Genomic DNA, 4,945 nt, shown 5'->3' with positions numbered 1-4,945 from the left:
AGTAAAGGTATCTCACCAGATCTGTCTATCTGTTTCAGGAGAAACCTGAAACACACCTCCTGCACACCTTCTTTGCCTACCCTTCAGAGTAATGTTTGTATTTTATCCAAGACCCCAACCCCATGGTATTCACCCTTTCTTTCTAGTGGGTCAGGTAGCCAGATAGAAGAGGGACAAATAGAAGAAAGACAGTCCCCTTGGAGCAGGTGACTAGGTAGGAGCTCAGCATCCATTCTGGTTACAATCAAGTCTGGTGTAATACCAAGAAAATGGTATTTTTGAGTCAGAAGGCTTAGGTTCAAATGCTCATGCAACCTGTTTGCGTTTGGATAAATCACTTTAACCTTTGGGGGTCTCAGTCTCAACTATAAAATGAAAGACTTTGACTAAATGACCACTAAGGTCCTAAGATTCTAGGACATAGGTTACAAGGTTCCTATGAGGTGTCTCAAGCACCTTACTGATAGCCCAAGGCTATCAAGCTCTCAGGAAGTCTGAGTTTTGAGTCTTAGCTCTTACTTATTTTTGTCTGATTAGCTGTCCCCCATCAAATACTGCCTGTGTGACATTGGGAAGTTTCAATCTCCACCAGTCTCAGTTTTCTCATTTGTTCAATAAGAGGATTAGACTAGATGACCTTGGAGGACCTTTCTAGCTCTAGCACTGGAATCCTTGAGGCCTAAGTTCCTAATCTTCCTTATCAGAACCTGGGTAGAATTGGACTGAAGGGTCTCCAAGATCACCTCTTGTTCTCATCTGCTGTGGAACATGCACCTTTCTCTTTCTTGCTTTCTTTTTCCAGAGCAAGATATGCATAACCTTCTCTTGCAGGCAAGAGACCCTCCACCATGAGCTCAGATTTCTGTGAGGTAGCAGGCAAGGAGAGTTGGGGTCCAGAGGCTGGGTGGCCATCAGCAGGTATCCTTCAAAAAACAATGAAACCCCTTTCTTCCCTTTTCCTTGAGGCCTTGATAGGACTATAGGACTGGAGTGGCGAGGAAGGGGAGAGAAATTCTAGTATACTAGGCCTTTCTCAAAGCTCCCTCATTTTTTTCACGGTACTGTTGACAAACATGGATAGTTCTAGTTTCTATACTCTCGTTTTAAAAATGTCTCACATTGGGGCACCTAGGTGGCACAGTGGATAGAGCACCAGCCCTGGAGTCAGGAGGACCTGAGCTCAAATCTGGCCTCAGACACTTAATAATTACCTAGCTGTATGGCCTTGGGCAAGCCACTTAACCCCATTGCCTTGCAAAAAACTTTTTTAAAAAATGTCTCATATTCAGTTCAATAAATATCTTCACTCTCTGTCCCCTTCAACTCAACCTTCAAAAATGCTCACACTACCATATTTCCCCTAGTATATGATTCACCTTAATTTTGGGACCCAACATTTGAAAAAAATATATTTCATAAAGTTATTGAACTCAAATTTTATTCCTCATAAAATTCATACAACACCTCATCACTGTTAAAATTCCCATCCATGAGCTCACCTTATCTGTATTAGATGAGGAATCACTGTCTTAGGAGATGCTCTGACTGCTCTTCTGCCTGTGCTCTGGTCTGTGGGTGACCTCAAGAACTCCCAGGACAAGTCTGGTGTGTAGACGCCTGCTTAGTCCATTCTGTTTCATGAATCTGAAGCATCAGTTTTGTCCTCCTATGAAATTAGTCACTTTTTTTTAGTTTTTTTTTGCAAGGCAATGGAGTTAAGTGGCTTGCCCAAGGCCATACAGCTAGGTAATTATTAAGTGTCTGAGGCTGGATTTGAACTTAGGTACTCCTGACTGCCCCACCACCTAGCTGCCCCCACTTCTTTTTCATAAGCAATTCTTCTTGCGTGTGCTGAACCATCTTTGTGGACAGAGGAATTCTACTTGCCCTTTGCTCTTCAATCCATCTCTTCAATTCCCTCTCTAAATCAGACCATTTGACTGACTTGCCTCTCAGGGTCTTCTTCTGCTGGTGTGTCTTCAGTAGGGTTTCTTCCTCCAGTAGCCAGTCTTGGTTTGTTTTCTCAGTTGGAGGAGGACATTCAGCAGCATGATTTCCATTCATTTTTGCAAACTGGATCACTTTGAACTTGAATTCAGCAATTTATGAAATTTTTTTCTGAGCCATTTTGGTCAGAATGTGGCAAAACATAAATTAATATACCGGCAACAATGTGAAACTGAGTGCAAAGGCAACAAGCATGAAAAAGCGAGAAATGCAAGAAAAATATCTATAACCAATGTAAAAGACACTCCCAGTTTTTAGACCCCCAATTTTTTTTGAAAATGGTGTGTCTTAAACATGCGGAAATATGGTAATTTGACTCATAAAGATCTGGTCACATCACTACTTCAAAATTTTCAATGGCTCCCTATTACCTAATTTGTGTATTTCTAACTTCTTTGCCTCAAACCAAGGTCCTCTATGATCTGCTATTACTTCATCTAACTACCAGCTTTAGTTGATTGATTCTTTTCTGTGTATTTTACACCCTAGTCGATCTGGGCCACTCTGCCTTCCAAATATATCCAATACTTTTCCAACCACCATAATGACAATTATGATAATAGCTAATATTTACAGAGAGCTTTAAAGTTGTGAAATATTTTATAAATACTACCTCATTCACAACAGCCCTGGGAGGTAGTTTCCAGAAAGGTATTATTCTGATTTTTTTAGATGCTTATTCACATAGTTCTATGCCTGAAGTAGCTCATCTTGGCCTGGTAAATCCTTGTTGATCAGTCATTCAGTCATTTCTGACTTTTGGTGACCCCTGATGAATTTTTCTTGGTAAAGATGCTGGAGTAGTTTACTGTTTCCTTTCCCAGGGGGTTAAGGCAAATGTAAGTGACTTGTCAAGGGTCAATAACTAGGGAATGTCTGAGGCTGGATTTGAACTTGTACCCTGCACTCTAGCCACTTAGTCACCTAGCTGCCTCTTTTGAATTCTTACCCATCCTTAAAAAGCTCCATTCAGGGCTTCCCGGCGGCGTCCGCGAGGCGTCGGGTCGGGCGCTGAGTCGGCCGGAACGGCTGCCCGGCCTGCGCCGGCCTCGCGGGGCCTCGGGTCCGGGCTCCGCCGCCGTGCCGATGAAAGGGCGCTTCCCCATCCGCCGCACCTTGCAGTACCTGAGCCAGGGCGACATCGTGTTTAAGAGCTCGGTCAAGGTCATAACCGTGAACTGCCACACCCACGGGGAGCTGAGCGAGGGAGCCAGGAAATTTGTGTTCTTCAACATTCCTCAGATTCAGTACAAAAACCCTTGGGTGCAGATCATGATGTTCAAGAACATGACACCATCCCCATTTCTGCAGTTTTATTTAGATTCTGGTGAACAGGTCCTGGTGGAAGTGGAGGACAAGAGCAACAAAGAGATCATGCAGCATATCAAAAAGATCCTGGGGAAAACGGAGGAAGTTCTCAAGATGGAGGAGCTAGAGAAAAAGAAGCTTTCTCACCCAGCTAATTTTGGACCCAAAAAATATTGCCTGCGGGAATGTATCTGTGAAGTAGAAGGACAGGTCCCCTGCCCAGCAATTGTGCCTCTGCCCAAAGAGATGACTGGCAAGTACAAAGCTTCTCTGAAAGCCAATGCTCAAGACTGATGGATGCCTGGGACATCTGAACCTGTGCAGAAAGCCAAAGGCCTTACTGGTACCCACATGGTCTCAGCAACTGAAAAGCTCCCAGGCCTCTCTACAGAGCCAAGGAAAGGCCAAGTTACCTCGATTTCAATAGGATCCATTGAAGACACTGGCAGAAGACTAGAGAAACAAGAAGACAAAACAAGGCTGGAGGATTTAAGTGAAAAGATTTAAGTTTGTTAATAAAAACTTTATATTGACACTAAAAAAAAAGCTCCATTCATATACCACCTAATCTGAGAAGCCTTCCATGATTAGCAATGACCTCCCCTTTCAGAGCTCATAAAATACTTTGTACTTGTATGATATTCTTGATTGTGTAATATTGAGAACATCAAGAATTATTTGTGCTTCCATCTTATATCCTTGTTGCATTGTAACTTACACAACAGGGACCAGATTTCATCTAAACTTGGAACCTCCCCCAGTGCTGTATACAGTAGGCACAGTTCTGTACACGGTAGGTAGTGATAATAGACAACAGAGAGGCACCAAAGTATTGTAGGGTTTCCAAAAGGGGCTGGAGTATTAGGGATGGCTTCAAGCAAGAAATGGTATGTGAGTTGGACTTTGAAGGACAGGGTAGGCTTTTTAAAATTATTATTTTATTTGTTTTCCAGTTAAATACAATAGTAGTTTCTACCTATTGTTTTTGTAAGGTTTTGAATTTTACAATTTTTCCCTCACTCTCCCTTCCCTCCCCCACCCTCCCACAGAAGGCGGTCTGATAATCTTCACATTGTTTCCATGCTATATATTGACTGAAATTGAATGTATTGAGAGAGAAATCATATCCTTGAGTAGAAAATAAAATATTAGAGATAGGAAAATTATGTAAGCAAGACACTTATTTAAGAAAAATTTTATTTATTTTGAGTTTTACAAATTTTCCCCCATTCTTGCTTCCCTCCCCCTCCCCCCACAGGAGGCAGTCTGTTAGTCTTTACATTAGTTCCATGTTATACCTTGATCTCATTTGAGTGTGATGACAGAGAAATCATATCCTTAAGGAAGTAAAATAAAGTATGAGATAGTAAAATTACATAATAATATAACATTTCCCCTCCTAATTTGATGATAATAGTCTTTTTTTTTTTTTAAGTTTTTACAAGGTAAATGGGGTTAAGTGGCTTGCCCAAGGCCACACAACTAGGTAATTATTAAGTATCTGAGACAGGATTTGAACCCAGGTACTCCTGACTCCAGGGCCAGTGCTTCATCCACTGTGCCACCTAGCCACCCCGATAATAGTCTTTTGTCTTTGTTCAAAGTCCATAGTTCTTTCTCTGGATACAGA

General features: G+C 41.9%; 1 pseudogene; it reads left to right on the top strand.

Moving 5' to 3' along the window:
• Positions 1-848: 848 nt before the first annotated feature.
• On the top strand, positions 849-3,755 carry LOC141508124 (small ribosomal subunit protein mS25 pseudogene; annotated as a pseudogene).
• The last annotated feature ends 1,190 nt before the right edge of the window (positions 3,756-4,945 follow it).

The sequence above is a fragment of the Macrotis lagotis genome, chromosome 1 (genome assembly GCF_037893015.1).
Source record: "Macrotis lagotis isolate mMagLag1 chromosome 1, bilby.v1.9.chrom.fasta, whole genome shotgun sequence".
Lineage (NCBI taxonomy): Eukaryota > Metazoa > Chordata > Mammalia > Peramelemorphia > Peramelidae > Macrotis > Macrotis lagotis.
The sequence above is the reverse complement of the archived record's forward strand: the minus strand, read 5'-3'. Positions and strand labels throughout refer to the sequence as shown.